Source organism: Pongo abelii, chromosome 21 (assembly GCF_028885655.2).
Source record: "Pongo abelii isolate AG06213 chromosome 21, NHGRI_mPonAbe1-v2.0_pri, whole genome shotgun sequence".
Lineage (NCBI taxonomy): Eukaryota > Metazoa > Chordata > Mammalia > Primates > Hominidae > Pongo > Pongo abelii.
Window position 1 is genome coordinate 35,736,045 of NC_072006.2, and position 21,138 is coordinate 35,757,182.

General features: G+C 50.9%; 1 pseudogene; it reads left to right on the forward strand.

The window, feature by feature from the left end:
- Positions 1-917: 917 nt before the first annotated feature.
- On the forward strand, positions 918-1,035 carry LOC112130458 (U6 spliceosomal RNA; annotated as a pseudogene).
- Positions 1,036-21,138: the final 20,103 nt, after the last annotated feature.

Here is a 21,138-nt window from a genome sequence, read left to right on the forward strand (position 1 = left end):
GCAACCTCCGCCTCCTGGGTTCAAGTAATTCTCCTGCCACAGCCTCCCAAGTAGCTGGGATTACAGGTGCACGCCACCACGCCCAGTTAATTTTTTGTATTTTTAGTAGGGACGGGGTTTCACCATGTTGGCCAGGCTGGTCTCCAATTCCTGACCTCAAGTGATCCGCCGGCCTTGGCCTCCCAAAGTGCTGGGCTTACAGGCGTGAGCCACCTCGTCCGGCCAGGCTAATTTAATATTTTTGTAGAGACGGGGTCTCACTATATTGCCCAGGCTGGTCTCAAACTCCTATCCTCAAGCAGTCCTCCTTCCTCAGCCTCCCAGAGTGCTGGGATTGCAGGCATGAGACCTTGCACAGTCTGTTTCTACAGCGGCCTTTCTGCGGCTTCCTCTCTTCTGACCTCATGGAGAAACCCCAGAAAGAGCATAGACTCTGGAATTAGAGAAACAGGGTTTGGAATTCTGTGCCATTCTCTCCCTGTGTGGTTTGGCCAACTGATTCAAAGGCTGTTTCTTCATCTGTAAAATGGAGATATATAGTCAGTGGTCCTTGTTGTTATTCTTATCTCCCTGCTGCCTGCCCCCTTCCCAAACACCAGCCAGTCCTCTCTGCTCTGGCCAAATTGATGACAGCTTTGTTTTTCAAGCCTAAAACCGGCTTCTTCCAGTTTGCTCAGCAGCTATTTGCTAATCATCCAGAGTCACCTAGGACGTATTCACATGAGCGGAAGAGCCACTCGGGGAGAGTGCTGCTGGGAATGCCTCCACAGAGATGCTGATTGTGCGCATGCTGTGAAAGGCTCAGATTTTTCTGCTCAGGCCCAAATGCGCAGCACAATCTGTGGGAAAGTTGCAACAAAGAAAGCAAAAAAAAAAAAAAAACAAGAGTTTTTACTTCCTTAATAAATTTGGTTTTGGTGCTCACTTTGGCAGCACATATACTAAAATTGGAACTAGACAGAGATTGGCATTGCCCCCGAGCAAGAATGACACGCAAATTCGTGAAGCCTTCAATAAAAAATAAAATAAATTTTTTTTTCCCAATCTGTGTCTCTTTTAAGCCCCACAGGATAGAAATGTCCTAAAATAAGAAATTAAATAAGAGGGGAAGCCCCATGATCTGTTCTGGTTTTTTGGGTGGTGGTGGTGGTGGTGTATTTAATGGGTCTCTGAGGATTCCACCAGACCCCCTTCCCAGCCGCTGTGTGGTCTGGGCCTGAGAACACCAAGCCCCCCGACCTGCGGCCCACGCCCACCCACCACCCAGCCTCGGCAGCGCTTTCCCAGGATTCACATGGTAATGAAGGCATCCATCTTCTCCCAGACACACACTGGGCCCTCCGACCCTCCCAGGGCCCACACAATGGCCCACAGCGCCCCGGCCCCACCACCTGTTGGATTTTCCCAGGGAAGGGAGGGAGCGGGTGGAGGGGAGGAGCAGTCCGTCTCCTCCCAGCCCCCAGCCCCATTTGCACCCTGGTCGCAAGAGTCAGTCAGCGAGGGCACCCATGTCCTTGGACTCCCAGTCCATCCTCAGCACCCTGTTTCCTCATCCTCAAACTGCAAGGTAGTTGGGAGGATTCTAATGGGAATGGTAGTAAGGACACGCTCAGGAACTGTGGATTGCCAGACAAAGAGAGCAAAAGGCCGGGCGCAGTGGCTCACGCCTGTAATCCCAGCACCTTGGGAGGCCGAGGCGGGCGGATCACGAGGTCAGGAGTTCGAGACCAGCCTTGCCAAAATGGTGAAATCCCCATCTCTACTAAAAATACAAAAATTAGCCAGGCGTGCTGGCGCGCGCCTGTAATCCCAGCTACTCAGGATCTGAGGCAGGAGAATCGATTGAACCCAGGAGGCAGAGCTTGCAGTGAGCCGAGATCACCCCATTACACTCTAGCCTGGGCAGCAGAGCCAGACTCCGTCTCAAAAAAAAAAAAAAGCCATCAATAATAATGAACTTGATAATGACTAATTAATAATAAACAGGCTCATGCCTGCAATTCTGACACTTTGAGAGGCCAAGGTGGGAGGATTGCTTGAACCCAGGAGTTCGAGACCAGCCTAGGCAACATAGCTAGATCCCCTCTCTACACAAAGTACAAAATAATAATAAGGCCGGATGAGGTGGCTCACGCGTATAATCCCAGAACTTTGGGAGGTGAAAGCAGGTGGATTTCTTGAGCCCAATAACTTGAGACCAGCCTGGGCAACACCGGTCTCTAAAAAAATACAAAAATTGGGCTGGGCACGGTGGCTCCCGCCTGTAATCCCAGCACTTTGGGAGGCCGAGGCAGGCAGATCACGAGGTCAAGAGATGGAGACCATCCTGGCCAACATGGTGAAACCCAATCTGTACTAAAAATAGAAAAATTAGCTGGGTGTGGTGGCACGCACCTGTAGTCCCAGCTACTTGGGAGGCTGAGGCAGGAGAATCCCTTGAACCGGGAGGCGGAGGTTGCAGTGAGCCAAGATTGCGCCACTGCACTCCAGCCTGGCAACAGAAGGAGACTCCGTCTCAAAAAAAAAAAAAAATTGGCCCGGCTCCAGGGCTCATGCCTGTAATCCCAGCACTTTGGGAGGCCACAGCAGGCAGATCACCTGAGGTCAGGAGTTCAGGACCAGCCTGGCGAACATGGTGAAACCCCATCTCTACTAAAAATACAAAAATTAACTAGGCGTGTTGGAGGGTGCTTTTAATTCCAGCTACTCAGGAGGCTGAGGCAGGAGAATCGCTTGAACCTGGGAGGCAGAGGTTACAATGAACCAAGATTGCGCCACTGCACTCCAGCCTGGATAACGGGGTGAGACCTTGTCTCAAAAAAAAAAAAAAATATATATATATATATATATACACACAAAAATTAGTCGGGGCCAGGCGCAGTGGCTCAAGGCCTATAATCCCAGCACGTTGGGAGGCCGAGGCGGGCACATCACGAGGTCAAGAGATCGAGACCATCCTGGCCAACATGGTGAAACCCTGTCTCTACTAAAAATACAAAGATTAGCCGGGAGTGGTGGTGCGTGCCTATATTCCCATCTACTCAGGAGGCTGAGGCAGGAGGAGACTCGCTTGAACCCCAGAGGCAGAGGTTGCAGTGAGCCGAGATCACACCAATGCACTCCAGCCTAGCAACAGAGTGAGACTCCGTCTCAAAAAAAAAAAAAAGAGATTAGCGGGGATTTTAGATGTGTGCCACCACGTCCGACTAATTTTTATATTTTTAGTAGCGACGGGGTTTTGCCAAGTAAGCCAGGCTGGTCTCGAACTCTTAACCTAAGTGATCTGCCCACCTCGGCCTCCCAAAGTGCTGGGATTACAGGTGTGAGCCACCACACACATCTGAGTTGTACAATTTAAATGGGTGAATTGTATGGTATGTAAATCATCTCTCAATAAACCTGTTAAAGAAAAAAAGGGGGCCAGGTGCAGTGGCTCACACCTGTGATCCTAGCACTTTGGGAGACCGAGGCGGGCGAATCACGAGGTCAGGAAATCAAGACCATCCTGGCTAACATGGTGAAACCCCGTCTCTACTAAAAATACAAAAAGTTAGCCGGGCGTGGTGGCATGCACCTGTAATCCCAGCTACTAGGGAGGCTGAGGCAGAAGAATCGCTTGAACCCGGGAGGTGGAGGTTGCAGTGTGCCAAGATTGTGCCACTGTACTCCAGCCAGGGCGACAGTGCGAGGCTGCATTTCAAAAAAAAAACAAAAAACAAAGGTAAATTCTAGAAATGCTCCTGTTTCTGAGCACCCAGCACAATGATAAGGCATTCACTACCTCCAAGGTCCCCACTTCCCATATCCCTCCCCCACTGCACTCCCATCCCACCTCCAGGTGGCTATGACTGAGCAACTATTAGACCTAATCAATCATGGGTCCAGGTGAGTTTTGCCCACTTGTTGTTCACAGATGTCTCCAAACTACACAGTCTCAGAGTGGGTAAAAACCCCAGGGCCTTAGGGCTTTTTTTAATCTTTTCTGGATCCAGACCTCTCCCCTTTATATTTTAATTTCATTTCATTTTTGAACATGTATTACCTAATACATGTTCCTGATACAACACTGAAAAAGGACAGATGTCTCCCTTCTTCCCTGTTGGAGGCAGCCACAGTCATCAGTTTCCTAGTGAGATACAAGCAAATACATATGTAATGTTTGTTTGTTTGTTTGTTTGTTTTTTTAAGAAACTGGGTCTAGGCTGGCCTAGAACTCCTGAGCCTCCAAAGTAGCTGGAGCTACAGGAGCGTGCCACCATGCCCAGCTTCAGACGCAAGTGGTGTTTCCATACAGGGTCAGTTAAAAACAACAAAAAACACTAATGGTGATGAGACATGAATACTAATAGGTAGTCACATGAGAATAGAAAATTCCAGGCTAGGTGTGGTGGCTCACACATGTAATTCCAACGCTTTGGGAGGCCAAGGAAGGAGGACCTCCTGAGGCCAGAAGTCCAAGACCAGCCTGGGCAACACAGTGAAACTCCGTCTCTACAAAAAAATACAAAAATTGGCCAGGCATGGTGGCTCACACCTGTAATCCTAGCATTTTGGGAGACTGAGGTGAGTGGATCACTTGAGGTCAGGAGTTGGAGACCAGCCTGGCCAACATGGTGAAACCCCATCTCTACTAAAAATACAAAATTAGCCGAACGTCGTGGGGCACACCTGTAATCCCAGCTACTTGGGAGGCTGAAGCAAGAGAATCGGTTGAACCCAGGATGCAGAGGTTGAGGTTGCAGTGAGCTTAGATTGTGCCACTGCACTCCAGCCTGGGCAAAGAGCAAGACAACATCTCAAAAAAACAAAACAAAACAAAACAAACAAAAAACAAAAAACTAGCCAGGTGTGATAGTGCAAGCCTATAGTCCCAGTTCCTCAAGAAGCTGAGGCGGGAGGATAAATTGAGCCTGGGAAATCGGAAGCCTTGACTCCCATTTCCGGATAGGAGAGGTAGCTAAATTTTTTTTTTTTTTTTTTTTCTGTGAGAGTCTGGCTCTGTTGCCCAGGCTGGAGTGCAGTGGTGTGATTTCGGCTCACTGCTACCTCTGCCTCCTGGGTTCAAGCGATTCTCCTGCCTCAGCCCCTGAGTAGCTTGGATTACAGGCGCCTGCCACCACACCCAGCTAATTTTTGTATTTAGTAGAGACAGGGTTTCACCGTGTTGGCCAGGCCGGTCTTGAACTCCCGATCTCAGGTGATCCTCCCGCCTGGGACTCCCAAAGTGCTGGGATTACAGGCGTGAGCCACCGTGCCTGGCGCCTAATTTTTATCACCAGATGAGGTCATAGATATTGCACTTACTGTGTTGTCCCCCACAGAATAAAAACCGCACAAGACTGAGACTTCTGTTGATTCTGTTCACTGTATACAAGCGTAAAACCAAAAATAAAATGCTGAGGTCCCCCAACCATCTGAACAGACCCCTCCTCTCTGCCAAGAGCATTCCAAAATGTATCTGAAAAATGAGTTCAGGTCATGATGGAAGCGGGTGTGGGGGAAGCGTTGAACTTGTCTCATTACACCCTCCTTCCTTTTGGAATTCAGGAAAAGCTGACTAGCATTAACATCAACACAGACATTAAGTCTGATAAGAAACATTTACAATCTATTCTTACTTAAACCTGCCACCTGGAGGTTTCATCTGCATGATAAAACCTTGGTCGCCACAACCACTTATTGTAACCCGGACATTCCCTTCTACAACCTTGGGCACACTCCTGAGGCTGCGTCATGGGCACATCCTTAACCTTGGCAAAATAAAAGTTCTTTTTTTTTTTGAGACGGAGTCTTGCTCCGTCGCCCAGGCTGGAGTGCAGTGGTGCAATCTCGGCTCACTGCAACCTCCACCTCCCAGGTTCAAATGATTCTCCTGCCCCAGATTCCTGAGTTGCTGGGATGACAGGCGCCAACCACCATGCCCAGCTAATGTTTGTATTTTTAGTAGAGATGGGGTTTCACCATGTTGGCCAGGCTGGTCTCAAACTCCTGACCTCAGGTGATCTACCTGCCTCGGCCTCCCAGAGTGCTGGGATTACAGGCATGAGCCACCAAGCCCAGCCATTTTTTGTTGTTGTTGTTTGTTTGTTTGTTTTTTTAATGTAGAGACAGTGTCTCGTTGTGTTGCCCAGGCTGGTCCCGAACTCCTAGGCCCAAGCAATCTATCTGCTTTGGCCTCCTAAAGTGCTACTATTACAGGTGTCAGCCACTGTGCTAGGCCAAAATAAACTTTCTAAATTGATTGAGACCTGTTTCAGATGCTTTTGGGTTCACACCAGTCATAATAGATTAGTAGAACAACAATATTCTGTTCACTGTAATATGCCAGCGCTGGCCCACAGCCTGGCAAGCAGGAGATGCTCCGCAGCTTCCAGAATCCTGGACTCCAGCCCCAGCTCTGCCTGGTACTCGCTGCCACCGTGGACAAGTTACTTATCACTCAGGAGCTCCCTGTTCATAGTCCCTCACCTGAAAGGGATTTTTTTTTTTGAGACGGAGTCTCACCCTGTCGCCCAGGCTGGAGTGCAATGGCGAGATCTCGGCTCACTGCAACCTCAGCCTCCGGGTTCAAACGATTCTTCTGCCTCAGCCTCCAGAGTAGCTCGGATTACAGGTGCCCGCCACCATGCCCAGCTTTGTGTGTGTGTGTGTGTGTGTGTGTGAGACGGAGTCTCGCTCTGTCGCCCAGGCTGGAGTACAATGGCGTGATTTCGGCTCACTGCAAGCTCCGCCTCCCAGGTTCACGCCATTCTCCTGCCTCAGCTTCCCGGGTAGCTGGGACTACAGGCGCCCTCCACCACCACGCCCGGCTAATTTTTTGTATTTTTATAGAGACGGGGTTTCACTGTGTTAGCCAGGATGGTCTCGATCTCCTGACCTCGTGATCTGCCCGCCTCGGCCTCCCAAAGTGCTGGGATTACAGGCGTGAGCCACCGCGCCCGGCCTACGCCCAGCTATTTTTTGTATTTTTAGTAGTGACAGGGTTTTACCATGTTGGCCAGGCTGGTGTCGAACTCCTGAGCTCGTGATCCGCCCGCCTTGGCCTTCCAAAATGCTGGGATTACAGGCGTGAGCCACCGCACCCGGAGGATTGATTTTTTTTTTTTTAACTTTTTCATTCTGTCTCGGCCGCTTAAATCAGAATAGAGACGACCTTCAGCACAGAGTGGCTGTAAGAATTAAATAAGATAATGCTTTAAAGCCCTGGTAAGAGCTTTATAAATATCAGCTAGCACTGCTGCCACTATGCTGATGGTGGTATGGCAGACAGCGGGGTGCAGAAGAAGAGGGGTGGGGGGAAGGCGGTCACATAGGGGAGGGGCGTTCAGACCAGATTCCTGAGATGTCATTTTTAGTACTCTCCAGCAAGAAGGTGGGACGGCTGGTGTGGTGGAGGAGGCTAGAGGTACAAGCTTCATCTGAGTTGTCCTTAGACCCTGACCTCAGCTCCCACCGTCCTAGTGGTGCCGGGCGGCGGCCACGCCAGCCGCACCTTCCCCGGGCCAGCCCAGAGCTGCCGCTGGGGAAGGGCGGAGGGAAGGCAAGCTGGTTTTTCCCAGGCTCCCCCCGCTCCCGGAACATCTGGCCGCGAACATCTGCCCTTCGCTTTTGTGGCGCGGCCGCAGGCCGGCCTCGCACCCATCTGCCGCCTCAGCGGCCCCCGCCCCATCTGCGCGCCGCTCCCCTGGGGCGGTTCCCGGCGCCCTCGCCCCCGCCCGCCGGGCCTGGTTCCCACGGGCCGAGTGCGGGAAGCCGGGGCGGCCCATCTGCCGCGAGCGGCTGCCAGGCGCGGCGGGTCCAGCGCCGAGGCGTCCCCAAAGGGCGGGACCCGCGCCCAGGAATGCCTTTCAGGCGGGTGCGCCCCCGAACAAAGTCGGGGTGCACGGCCTCTCCCCGCGCGGCTGTACCCAAAGTCGCTGCCCGGGGCTGCTGGGTCCAAGGGCGGCCGCCGCCCCTCTTGCTTCTCCCCAGAAGGGCCCGCGTACCCCGCTGGCCGCCGCCCCACACCCGCTCTTCCTCCCGCACCGAACACTTCGGGCTCACTAACGCGTCCTCTCCATCCTGAGCCCCAAACCTCCAAAGTGCAGGAGACAACTGTCACGTCACCCTGCAAAAAATGCTAAAGTCTGATAATATAAAATGCTGGTGTGGACGTGGGAAAATAAAAACTCCCAACTGCGCTGGCCCCTCAGCCTGGAATACCCCTTGTCCTCATTGCCTGCTTAACTCTTCATTTTGTGAAATATAAAAAGTACCGAGAAATATAGCGATTTATGTTCCTAATACCACATTCCCACCACCCAGGACTGACAACTGTCAGCTGTATTTGCGCCTATTTCTCCTCCTCCAAAGAACAAACCTTTACAGATAGTGCTCCTGTCTTTTTGTGTTTTTTGTTTTGTTTTGTTTTGAGACAGAGTCTCGCTCTGTCCCCAGGCTAGAGTGCAATGGCGAAATCTCGGCTCACTGCAACCTCTGCCTCCCGGGTTCAGGCGATTCCCCTGCCCTGTAGTCCTCCCCAGTAGCTGGGACTACAAGCGCATGCCACCACACCCAGCTAATTTTTGTATTTTTAGTAGAGATGGAGTTTCACCATGTTGTCCAGGATGGTTTCAATCTCTTGACCTCATGATTCACCCGCCTCAGCCTCCCATAAAGCTGGGATTACAGGCATGAGCCATCGCGCCCGGCCTTTTTGTGTTTTTTGTTTGTTTGAGACAGAGCCTCACTCTGTCACCCAGGCTGGAGTGGTGCAGTGGTGTGGTCACAGCTCACTGCAGCCTTGAACTCCAGGGCTCAAGGGATCTGCCCACTGCAGCCTCTACAGTAGCTGGGACTAGAGGTGCCCATCACCAGGAGCAGCTAATTTTTGTTTTGGAGAGACAGGTCTCACTATATTGCCCAGGCTGGTCTGGAACTCCTGGGCTCAAGTGATCCTCCCGCCTTGGCCTCCCAAAGTGCTGGGATTACAGGCATGAGCCAGCAAACCGAGCCACTAGCCTTTTAACCAGGGCCCTCTTCCCTCTTCTCTAAGACTGTTTGCAACTCCACCCACCATGCAATCCTCCAATTACTATTAATATAATGACTTGGGTATGTTTTCTTCCAGATTATGTTTCTTGATACTTTTACTACATGTAAATATATTAGCATTGTGTGTTTTTTAAAATGTATACTTCTAAAAAAATCATTCTGCATTTTCCTTAAGCAACATTTTATTATGCAAGTATCTAGCAGAATACACACAGATGTAGCTCATTCCTGTTCAATGCTGGGTATGATTCCATCGCCATTTCCCTGTTTTCTTGTCATTGGACAAGTAAGTAGTTTTCAATTGTTTGGGTTTTTTTTTTTTTTTTTTTTTTTAATTAAAATAGACATGGAGTCTCGCTATGTTGACCTGGCTGGTCTTGAACTCCTGGCCTTAGCTGATCCTCCCATCTCGGCCTCCCAAAATGCTGGGGTTACAGGCATGAGCCACTTGCAACCGGCCTAGTTTTCAATTTGTTGTTGTTGTAGAAATGGCTGTCACGTTCTTACCCACATCTGCTTTCTTGTGTGCAGGACTCCCAGGGTATGTCCGTGGGAGTGAATCACTGGCTCATAGGGTGTTTTCAAATGTTCACTTTTGGTGGATATTGCCAAATTGAGTTCCCAAGTGGTCATACCAGTTTACACACCCACCAGCACTGGATGAGTGTTATTTTCCCACATGCTCACCAACAATTTTTTTTTTTCTTTGAGATGGAGTCTCACTCTGTCGCCCAGGCTGGAGTGCAGTGGTGTGATCTCGGCTCACTGCAAGCTCCGCCTCCTGGGTTCACGCCATTCTCCTGCCTCAGCCTCCTGAGTAGCTGGGACCACAGGCGCCCGACACCACACCCAGCTAATTTTTTTGTATTTTTAATAGAGACAGGGTTTCACCGTGTTAGCCAGGATGGTCTCAATCTCCTGACCTCATGATCTGCCCGCCTCGGCCTCCCAAAGTGCTAGGATTACAGGCGTGAGCCACCACGCCCAGCTTCACCAACATTTTCTATAATATCAGACTTTAAACTTTTATTTTATTAATTTTTTTCTTTTTGAAGACAGGCCTTTATTTTATTTTATTTATTTTTTGAGACAGCATGTCACTTTGTCACCCAGGCTAAAGTGCAGTGGCAGCATCTTTGCTTACTGCAGCCTCAACCTCCCAGGCTCAAGCGATCCTCCTGCCTCAGCCTTCTGGTAGCTGGGACTACAGACATGCCATCATGCCTGTCTAATTATTTCCTTAAAATATTTTCTTTTTTTTTTTTGAGAAGGAGTTTCACTCTTGTCACCCAAGCTGGAGTGCAATGGTGCGATCTCGGCTCACCACAACCTCCGCCTCCCAGGTTCAAGCGATTCTCCTGCCTCAGCCTCCCAGGTAGCTGGGAATACAGGTGCCTGCCACTATGCCCGTCTAATTTTTGTATTTTTAGTAGAGACTGGGTTTCACCACGTAGGACAGACTGGTCTTGAACTCCTGACCTCAGGTGATCCACCTGCCTCGGCCTCCCAAAGTGCTGGGATTACAGGTGTGAGCCACCGCGCCCGGCCCTTTAAAATATTTTCTAGAGATGAGATCTCGCTATATTGCCCAGTCTGGTCTCAAAATCCTGTGTTCAAGTCATCCTTCCACTTTGGCCTCCCAAGTGCTGGAATTATTGGTGTGAGCCACGTGCCAGGCCAGACTTTAATGTTTTTTGCAGGGTGACATGGCAGTTGTCTCCTGCTGACATCCCAGATATGCAAATGCTGGGGCTCAGGAGCATCTGCCTAACCCTTCCTCACTTTGTCTGTCTCAGCTGGCCTATCACCTCTTCCTGCAGGAAGGCCTCCCCAGTCTACCTTAGCTGACTGGCAGCTTCCCATAACCTCGTGTGCTTTCCCATCACAGCACTGGGAACTTCAGTGGTGACTGTCTCATTATGGTCTGTCTTCCCCAGCGGACTGTGAGCTCCCCAGGAAGAGGTCACATTTGCAGGGCCACTGAACAGGCATAAAGGAACACAAAGGTGCTACAAATAGTACTTTTGTGGAAGGCTCCATCTACTTGAAGTAAGGGGTTCCTTTTTCTAATTTCTACAATGTACGCCCTTGGGATGGCAGTAGCTCACCTACCCACCACACCTCTGTGTCCTCAGCATCTGGATACAGCAGCAAGGAAGCACCACATGGCTGGTGGTGTTTATTCCCATTTGGGTACCCTCAACTAAATGTAGCTCTGAAGAGCATGAGCCTAGGTCATGTTCTTTCCATGCTTTGCCTAGCACAAAGCAAGTGCACACTAACCATTTATTATTTAATGATTCTAAAGCTCTGTATTTCAGTGGTGGAGGATATACCCAATTAGAGGTATTATAGTCACTGTAATAATAACTAGTGCCTACTGAATGCTGACTGCCAGGAACCTGTGTGGTTTTTTTTTTTTCTTTTCTTTTTTTTTTTTTTGAGACAGAATCTCACCCACGCTGGAGTGCAGTGGCGCAATCTTAGTTCACTGCAACCTACACCTCCTGGGTTCAAGCAATTCTCCTGCCTCAGTCTCCTGAGTAGCTGGGATTACAGGCACTCTTCACCATACCTGGCTAATTTTTGTATTTTTTAGCAGAGACAGTTTCACCATGTTGGCCAGGCTGGTCTCAAACTCCAGACCTCAGGTGATCTGCCCTCCTCGGCCTCCCAAAGTGTTGGGATTACAGGCGTGAGCTACTGCCCCAGCCCCAGGTTTAAAAAAATTTTTTTTGTAGAGATAGGGTCTTGCTGTGTTGCCCAGGCTGGTCTTGAACTCCTGGCCTCAAGTGATCCTCCTGCCTTGGCTTCCCAAAGTGCTGGGATTACAGGTGTGAGCCACCTCACCCAGCCCCTCCTTTTTTTTTTGTATAGGGTCTCCCTCTGTTGCCCAGGCAGGAGTGTAATGGCAAGATCAGGGTTCCCTGCGGCGTCAACTCCTGGACTTAAGGAATCCTCCCATCTCAACCTCCCCAGTAGCTAGCACTACAGGCATGTGCCACCAGGCCCAGCTGATTTTTTTTTAATTTTTATTTTTTTTTCTGAGACAGAGTCTTGCTCTGTCGCCCAGGCTGGAGTGCAGTGGCGCGATCTTGGCTCACTGCAAGCTCCACCTCCTGGGTTCACGCCATTCTCCTGCCTCAGCCTCCCAAGTAGCTGGGACTACAGGCGCCCGCCACCACACCCGGCTAATTTTTTGTATTTTTAGTAGAGACAGGGTTTCACCGTGTTAGCCAGGATGGTCTCGATCTCCTGACCTCGTGATCCAGCCGTCACGGCCTCCCAAAGTGCTGGGATTACAGACGTGAGCCACCGCGCCCGGCCTTAATTTTTAATTTTTATTATTAATTTATTTATAGAGAGGTCTTGCTATGTTGCCCAGGCTGGTCTTGAATTCCCGGCCTCAAGTCATCCTCCCACCTCAGCCTCTTCAAGTGTTGGTATTATAGGCATTAGCCACTGCGCCCAGACTTAAATCACATAAACTCTTTTTTTTTTTTGAGACCAAGTCTTGCTCTGTCGCCCAGGCTGGAGTGCCGTGGCACGATCTTGGTTTACTGTAACCTCCACCTTCCCGGTTCAAGCGGTTATTTTGCCTCAGCCTCCTGAGTAGCTGGGACTACAGGCGCGAACCACCACGCCTAGCTAATTTTTTTTTTTTTTTTTTGAGATGGCGTCTTGCTGTGTCGCCCAGGCTGGAGTGCAGTGGTGCAATCTTGGCTCACTGCAAGCTCCGCCTCCTGAGTTCACGCCATTCTCCTGCCTCAGCCTCCTGAGTAGCTGGGACTACAGGTGCCTGCCACCACACCTGGCTAATTTTTTGTGTGTTTTTAGTAGAGATGGGGTTTCACCATGTTAGCCAGGATGGTCTTCATCTCCTGACCTCGTGATCCGCCTGCCTCGGCCTCCCAAAGTGCTGGGATTACAGGCATGAGCCACCGCACCTGGCCTTTTTTTGTATTTTTAGTAGAGACAGAGTTTCACCATGTTGGCCAGGCTGGTCTTGAACTCCTGACCTCAAAGCCTGCCTTGGCCTCCCAAAACGCTGGGATCACAGGCATGAGTCACTGCACCTGGCCTATAGCTTCCTTTTAAACAGCACATCATTGCTTTTGCATCAGCCAGAAAAAAAAAAATACTTTTTAGAAGAAAACGTACATTATCATGAGTCATAGTATTTGAGGAGTACAGCTCTGAAGCGGCCCGAGGTGAGGGTGCAGCTGGAGGCGCCGCCCCCTGGCGACTGGGTACTCAGGGTTGGGTTGAGCCAGGAGGGTGGTGGTTGCCTCAGGCTCTGTGAGGTGGGCAGGGAGCTGGGCGGGGTCCTGAGACATTCAACCTCAGCCGGTTCCTGGGTTCCGGGCCCTAGAGCAGTGAGGGAAGCCAGTTATATGGGAGGCAGGTGAGTCAAAGGAGGGGTCAGGGTGGGTGCCAGAGGGGAGGGCCACTGCTTCTGGGAGGGGGCCTCTGAGGCCTTCCGTCTGTCACCCAGCGGGCATATGGGGGACACCACCGAGGCCCAGAGACCTCTTGCCCAGTCTCCCCACTCTCACCTCAGAGGTACTTGCAGCTAGGGGCAGTGGCCTCTGCTGAGCTTTGCCCAGGGTGTAGCCAGTTTGCCTCGGGGCACTCCTGACTGGTGGCATCAGCCTCCCAGGCTGCCAGGGTCAGGTCAGCTCCCACGCCTCCACCCTGGGCAGGGCCTAGGCCTGCATTCATGGGTGCGAGAGGAGAGAGAGGCCTGGGCCGTGGATGGCTGTGGTTGTGTGTCCTTGGGGCTTATGCAGGATTTTTTTTTTTTTTTTGAGACGAAGTCTTCCTCTGTTGCCCAGGCTGGAGTGCAGTGGCACGATCTCGTCTCAGTGCAACCTCCATCTTCTGGGTTCAAGCAATTATCCTGCCTCAGCCTCCCGAGTAGATGGAGTTACAGGCATGCACCACCATGCCTGGCTAATTTTCGTATTTTTAGTAGAGAGGGAGTTTCACCATGTGGGCCAGGCTGGTCTCGAACTTCCGACCTCATATAATCTGCCTGCCTTGGCCTCCCAAAGTGCGGGAATTACAGGCGTGAGCCACCGCGCCTGGCCTTTCTGCAGGATTCTGAATTGTGTATGTGTGGAGAGTAAGGGGACTGTGTGCTCTAGAAAGGCTGTGGTGGGAGGTCTCTGGCCTGGTGCAGCTGGGTGTTGGTTGGGTCTGCGCACTGTGAGGGTGGGTGCCTGCAGGAAGCCAGTTTATTGTTTTGCAGGCAGTGGATTTCTCTAAGGCTGTGGGCATGTGTGTTGGCATCTTGGAGTCCCAGGTGTTTTGGCATGAGCAATACTGTATAGGTGTGAGTGTGTTGTGTTTGCAGTGTTGTAGTGTGGGTGCATGTGTCTGTGTGTCCTGTTTATTGAGGGGATTGATTGCATGTGGTTCTGTTAGGAGTGATAATGGGGTGTTTTGAGACGTTGCCTCCTTAGTCTCTATTTTTTGGTGTGTTGGTTATGCAGATTTGGTGTTTCAGTAGTGTGTGCGGAGGTCAGTGTGTTGGTTGTATATTATGGTGTACTGTTGTGCGTTGTGCATTTGGCAGGTTGTGTCTATTGGTGTGTGGCTGTTGGATTTGTCGGTTGTGTCAGTCGTACATATAAGTGCCACGTTGGGCGTGTGGGTGTGTGCATTTGTATATTGCTCTGTGGGTGTGCGAAGCAGTGTGTTTGTGTAACCCTGCAGGTTTGGCCTGTGCTGAGTAACCTAAGATGGGAGCTCCCTGAGTCTTGGCTCTGCCCCTGCCTCTGGCTGCTGGAGACCCTGGGCAGCAGTGGCCCTTTGTCCAGCCACAGGAAAACCCCACCCCCCTCCATCGGCAGGGGACTTGGGAGGGGCCCAGACTGGCAGGCTCCAGCCTCCCGTCCATTGTTCTGGGGCCTCTCTGGAAAACAGGATGGGAGGTGAAAGGTGGACACAGGCCTGGACCCCTACACTCCCTGAAACAACCCAGGGGCACAGCACAGAATCCTTAGGAGGGAGGGCCTGGGGACAGTCCCCATTTTGTGGATGAGAAAACTGAGGGGTTTCTTTCCTATTAAAAGGGAGGGAGCCTGAAGCCCCACACCCTTTATGTGCCCACCCACAGCCTCCTGCCGGGTTTGGGGGATGGAAAAATGACACCCCAGGATGGAAACAAAACGGTCTATTGTGGTTTCCATTTCTGAATGTTTACCATGTGCTAAGTGCTGAAGTGTCATAACTCTGCAGGTTAAGTTCATATTTTGTACGCATTTTGCACAGGAGTACACTGAACCATAAGGCAACAATTTATTCTTCAACGGACACTACTCTAAACATTAATGTATTTCACGTAGTATGCTGTGTGACCTTGAGCAAGTTGCTTACCTTCTCTGGGCCAGGCCCTAGTTCAGCTCTGGGACACAGCAGTGACCAAAGGAGCCATGGTTCCTGCTCTCTTAGAGCCCATAGCCTGGGCAGGGAAGAGGAGGCAAGGAATGGCAAATACACAAGAAAACAAAGATCATTTCTGATGGTAATGAATTCAGTGAATAAGAGCAGGAGAATGTAAAACAAAGTAGCCTAGGGGGATCTGACAAGGCCTCTGGGGAGGCGACATTTGACCTGAGACTTGAAGAATGAGGAGTCTGGCAAAGACCTGGGGTTGATCAGTGTTCTAGGAACAAGGAACAGCAAGGGCAAGGGCCCTGAGGCAGGACAGAGCTATTAATAGTTTAAGGAGGGAGGCCTCCGGGCTGGTGAAAGGGAAGGGGCCTAGGTGGGTAGTGGGCAGGGGAGGAGTTTGGATCTTATTCTCAGTGAGATGTGCTGGGCTCACAGTTCTGGTGGTAGTGGGGGGGACTGTAGTCTCCTGTTACAAGGGTTGGGGGTGTGGGGACAGCCAGAGCCAAAGGTCTCTCCCCTGCAGCTCCGGCAGTCCCAGCCCAGAGGCGCCGGCCTGGCGGCTGGAAGATTGCACTGTGGGCACATCTGGGGAGCAGCTGCCGAGCCAGGGCCAGAGTGGGTCACGTGGCACAGGGCAGGACCGCCCTGGAGCCTACAAGGCCAAGACTCCTAGGAGGGGCAGTGGAGAACACTCTGGACGAGAACGTGTGTCAACAAGGAGGAACTGTGCACTGTAGACGTCCAGGCATATGGCCCCCTGTAGCCCCACATAGCCCCTGCCCTCAGGACAGAGTGCCTGGGTTCAATGCCACCTCCCAGCTTTGTGATCTGAAACAAGTCACTCAACCTCTCTAGGACTCATGGCCTCAGCTGTGAAGGGGACATGATATTACTACCACAGTTCCACAGGCTGTTCTTTTTATTATTTATTTATTTATTTATTTATTTTTTGAGACGCAGTCTCAGTCTGTTGCCCAGGCTGGAGTGCAGTGGCATCATCTCAGCTCACTGCAACCTCTGCCTCCTGGGTTCAAGCGATTCTCCTGCCTCAGCCTCCCTAGTAGCTGTAGTAGCTGGGACTACAGGCTCCCGCCACCACACCTGGCTAATTTTTTCATATTTTTAGTGGAGACAGGGTTTCACCATGTTGGCCAGGCTGGTCTCGAACTCTTGACCTCAGGTGAACCACCCACCTCGGCCTCCCAAAGTGCTCCCAGGCTGTTTATTTCTAATTCAACAAATATTCATTGAGCACTTCCCACATTCCAGGCGCTGCATGAGTCTCTGCGTGACAGCAGGGAACAGGACCGCCGTGGTCCCTTCCCTTCTAAGCACACAATTAATGCTTTAGAACCAGGCCTGGCATTGAGGAAACTCTTAGTAAATGTGAATCATTTGCCTGGAGCCCTGGAGGCCAGAGGAGGCACCCTGGAAGGCAGAGAAGGAGGTGTGGTGACAGAAAAATCCTAAGGAAAGGACACTCCCTTTTATCACCAGGTGCTGCGGTCGGCTCCTGGTATGGCTCATTTCACTCTCACAACCACCCTACGAAGAGGGATGAGCATTAGCTCCAATTTATGGATGAGGAAACTGAGGGCCAGTTTGTCAGTGGCAAAGCCAGGACTGGAGGCAGTGAAGGGCTGGTCCCTTTTTCTCTCTGGGGCTCAATATTCCCATCTGTGAAATGGGGCATTACAATAATACAGCTGCACCAGCTCCAGGGAGCAGTTTTGAAATCAGATGTGCCAGGTATGTGAAAAGGGATTCCTAAGGGACTATGACCATGAATGCTGGGTTGGGAATATGGGGGTTCATTTAAGGAGCCCTCGGAACTTCCTGGCCACCAGAAGTGTCTGTTCTCCTAAGGTGACTCAGGGAAGGAGGACTGGGAAGAAAATGCACACTCAATTCACACTACCAACAAGGCCAGAACAATGCCCATCTGACAAGAAGATAAGCAGGCAATCTTTATTTAAACTCCTTCTCAGGCCTTAAAACTGTAAAAGATAAGGCCAGGTGTGGTGGCTCATGCCTGTAAATCCCAGCACTTTGGGAGGCCAAAGAGGAAGGATCACTTGAGTCCAGGAGTTCTAAACCAGCCTGGGGCAACATAGTAAGACCCGTTCTCTACAAAAAAATAAAAAATTAGCCAGGTGTGGTGGTACATGCCAGTAGTCCCAGATACTTGGGAGGCTAAATAGGGAGGATCGCTTGAGCCCAGGAGGTCGAGGCTGTGGTGAGCCATGATTGCACCACTGTACTCAGCCTGGTGGACAGAGAAAGATCCTGTCTCCAAGAAAAAAAAAATTGCACAGAACTGAAAACACACACAAAAATTAATGCATATAAATCGGGTGAAAACTGAATTTCATGCCATGCGCGGTGGTTCATGCCTGTAATCCCAGCACCTTGGGAGGCCAAGGCGGGCAGATCACCTGCAGTCAGGAGTTCGAGACCAGCCTGGCCAACATGGCAAAACCCCATTTCTACTAAAAATACAAAAAATTAACCAGTCATGGTGGCGTGTGCCTGTAATCCCAGCTACTCGGGAGGCTGAGGCAGGACAATTGCTTGAATCTGGGAGGCGGAGGTGGCAGTGAGCCGAGATCGTACCACTGCACTCCAGCCTGGGTGACAGAGCACTCTGTCTCCAAAAAAAAAGGCCAGGCGGAGTAGCTCACGCCTGTAATCCGGCACTTTGGGAGGCCGAGGCGGGTGGATCATCTAAGGTCAGGAGTTCAAGACCTGCCTGACCAACATGGTAAAACCCTATCTCTACTAAATACAAAAAATTAGCCAGGCGTGGTGGCGCATGCCAGTAATCCCAGCTACTTGGGAGGCTGAGGCAGGAGAATCGCTTGAACCCGGGAGGCAAAGGTTGCAGTGAGCCAAGATTAATGCCATTGCACTCCAGCCTGGGCAACAAGAGCAAAACTCCGTCTCAAAAAAAAAAAGAAAAGAAAACTGAGTTTCACCTGAATTCTGGTTGTGATATTGTACTGTAGTTATACAACATACCAACTGTTGGAGTGTTAGAGAGGATATGGAAGAACCGGACCTCTCAAATACTGTTGATAGGAATATAAAATGGTACAACCACCTTTGGAAAACAGTTTGGCTGGGTTTTTTTGTTTTGTTTGGAGGCAGGGTTTTACTCTGTTGCCCAGGGTGGAGTGTAGTGGCACGATGATCTTGGCTCACGGTAGCCTCAACCTCCCGGGCTCAAGCAATCCTCCTGCCTCAACCTCCCAAGTAGCTGGGACTACAGGCGTGCACCACCACGTCTGGCTAATTTTTGTACTTTTTGTAAGAGATGGGTTTCACCATCTTGCCCATGCTGGTCTTGAACACCTGAGCTCAGGCATTCTGCCCACCTCGGCCACACAAAGTGCTGGGATTACAGGCATGAGCCACTGTGCCCAGTGAGTTTGGCAGTTCTTTTGCAAAGTTAAACAAATACGGCCAGTTGCAGTGGCTCACGCCTGTAATGCCAGTACTTTGGGAGGCCGAGGTGGGCAGATCACTTGAGGTCAGGAGTTCAAGATCAGCCTGGCCAACATGGTGAAACCCCATCTCTATTGAAAATACAAAACTTTGCCAGTCGTGATGGCGGGCGCCTGTAATCCCAGCTACTCCAGAGGCTGAGGTGGGAGAATCGCTTGAACCCGGGAGGCGGAGGTTGCAGTGAGCCGAGATGGTGCCACTGCACTCCAGCCTGGACGACAGAGCAAGACTCGGTATACATTCACATAAACACCTGTATACAAGAGTTCATGGCCGGGCGCGGTGGCTCACGCCTGTAATCCCAGCACTTTGGGAGGCCGAGGCAGGCGGATCACGAGGTCAGGAGATCGAGACCATCCTGGCTAACACGGTGAAACCCCGTCTCTACTAAAAATACAAAAAAAAAAAAAATTAGCCGGGCGCAGTGGCAGGCGCCTATAGTCCCAGCTACTCGGGAGGCTGAGGCAGAAGAATGGCGTGAACCCGGGAGGCGGAGGTTGCAGTGAGCCGAGATCTCGCCACCGCACTCCAGCCTGGACGACAGAGTGAGACTCTGTCTCAAAAAAAAAAAAAAAAGAGTTCATAGCAGTTTTATTTTACTAACCAAAAACTATGAACAATCAAATGCCCCTCGCCAAATGTCTGGATAAACAAATGGTGGTATAGCCATATAATGGAACACTACATAGCAATAAGAAGGAATGACTGCTGGCCCGGTGGCTTATGCCTGTAATCCTAGCACTTTGGGAGGCTGAGGTGGGTGGACCACCACCTGAGGTCAGGAGTTGGAGACCACCAGCCTGGCCAACGTGGCAAAACCCTATCTCTACGAAAAATACAAAAATTAGCCAGGTGTGGTGGCAGGCCCCTATAATCCCAGCTACTCAGGAGGCTGACGCAGGAGAATCGCTTGAACCTGGAAGGCAGAGGTTGCAGTGAGCCAAGATTGCACCACTGTACTCCGGCCTGGCAACAGAGCGAGACTCCGTCTCAAAAAAAAAAAAAAAAAAAAAAAAAGGCCGGGCACAGTGGCTCACTCCTGTAATCCCAGCACTTTGGGAGGCTGAGGCGGGTGGATCACAAGGTCAGGAGCTCAAGACCAGCCTGGCCAAGATGGTGAAACCCTGTCTCTACTAAAAAAAATACAAAAATTAGCCGAGCGTGGTGGCGGGCACCTGCAATCCCAGCTATTTGGGAGGCTGAGGCAGCGAATTGCTTCAACCTGGGAGGCGGAGGTTGCAGTGAGCTGAGGTCATGCCACTGCACTCCAGCCTGGGCAACTGAGTGAGACTCTGTCTCAAAAAAAAAAAAAAAAGAAAAAGAAGGAAGGCTGGGTACAGTGGCTCATGCCTGTAATCCCAGCACTTTGGGAGGCTGAGGTGGGCAGATCACGAGGTCAGGAGATCGAGACCATCCTGGCTAACACAGTGAAACCCCATCTCTACTAAAAATACAAAAAATTAGCCGGGTGTGGTGGCGGGTGCCTGTAGTCCCAGCTACTCGGGAGGCTGAGGCAGGAGAATGGCGTGAACCCGGGAGGCAGAGCTTGCAGTGAGCTGAGATCACACCATTGCACACTCCAGCCTGGGCGACAGAGTGAGACTGCATCTCAAAAAAAAAAAAAAAGAAAAGAAAAGAAAAACATTAGCCAGGTGTGGTGGCGGGCACCTGTAGTCCCAGCTACTCGGGAGGCTGAGGCAGGAGAATGTCATGAACCCGAGAGGCGGAGGTTGCAGTGAGCCGAGACCGTGCCATTGCACTCCAGCCTGGGGGACAGAGCGAGACTCTGTCTCAAAAAACAAAAAACAAAAACAAAAAAAAAGACCGGGCACAGTGACTCACGCCTGCAAACGTAGTATTTTTGGGAAGTGAAGGGCGGATCACCTGAGGTCAGGAGTTCGAGACCAGCCTGGCTAATGTGGTGAAATCCCATCTCTACTAAAAATACAAAAATTAGCCGGGCGTGGTGTTGGGCGCCTGTAATCCCAGCTACTCGGGAGGCTGAAGCAGGAGAATTGCTTGAACCTGGGAGGTAGAGATTGCAGTAAGCTGAGATCGTGCCATTGCACTCTAGCCTGGGTGACAGAGCGAGATTCCGTCTCAAAAATAAAAAAGTGTATAGAAGGATATGCATAGGTTTTATACAAATACTATGTCATTTTATTTATTTTATGTATTTATATTTTGAGACAGGGTCTTGCT